The following is a 1049-nucleotide window of genomic DNA, read 5'->3' on the forward strand; positions in this document are numbered from 1 at the left end:
TGATTTAGCTCTTGTGAAAATAGTTAAATATTGATCTTTTCTTTATTTAGACAGTATTTTTATGGATTTAGTTTAAGTATTTTCCAAGATTTGTTTAGGTAATTTCTATTTATGGTTACTTGTATATGAAAGGCAAGTTCCCCCATTCAATAAAACATCACTTCAAACTTCAATTGAGTATGTTTCTGTCAAAACTTAATAATCAGTATCAGTGCATCAATTTTTGAGTGATCAAATAGAGAGAGTATGAGCGAAGACAAAACTTTAGCGAAGATGTTTCTGGATTAGTTATTCAATTGTCAAAACCTAACAATTAGTATCAGAGCATCCATTTTTGAATGATCAAATAGAGAGAGTATGAGTGAAGACAAATTTTTAGCGAAGATCCCTCACTTTGATGGTCNGCTTATGGAAAATTTGCTCAGAGCAAATTGTGTATGGAGTGTGGTGGAGATTTGTTTATTAGAACGAGAGGAAAGAACAATACTGACCGAGGCACAAAAGGGCCACCTTGATGATGCTAGACACAAATATCACCAAGTAAAGCATTACCTATTCCAAGCAATTAATCATACCGTCTTTGAATAAATCTTGGATCGTCGCACAGCCAAGATTGTTTCGGACTCAAAGAAACGAAAATTTGGTGGAAACCAAAAAGTGAAGAAATCTCTTCTTAATACATTAAAGAGAGAATTTGAGATTCTAGGGATGGAAAAGTATTAAAGTATCACAAATTATTTTGCAAGAGTGATGATAATCTCCAACAAGATGAGAAGCAATAGAGAAGATATGCCAGAAAAGAAAATTGTAGAAAAAATTCTGTGTACTAAAAAATTTACTTATGTTGTAGTATCCATTGAGGAATCTAAAGATATTAACAACATGTCCATTAATGAATTACAAAGTTCATTAGTGGTGCATAAACAAAAAATTCGAAGATCCAGCATTAATGGAGAGGATCAAGTTCTAAAATTCGAAGGACAAACGAAAATAAGTAACAGAGGAAGAGGAACTTACGGGGCAGAGGATGCGGAAGAGGAAGATCAACT

The sequence above is a fragment of the Cucurbita maxima genome, unplaced genomic scaffold (genome assembly GCF_002738345.1).
Source record: "Cucurbita maxima cultivar Rimu unplaced genomic scaffold, Cmax_1.0 Cma_Scf01405, whole genome shotgun sequence".
Classification (NCBI taxonomy): domain Eukaryota; kingdom Viridiplantae; phylum Streptophyta; class Magnoliopsida; order Cucurbitales; family Cucurbitaceae; genus Cucurbita; species Cucurbita maxima.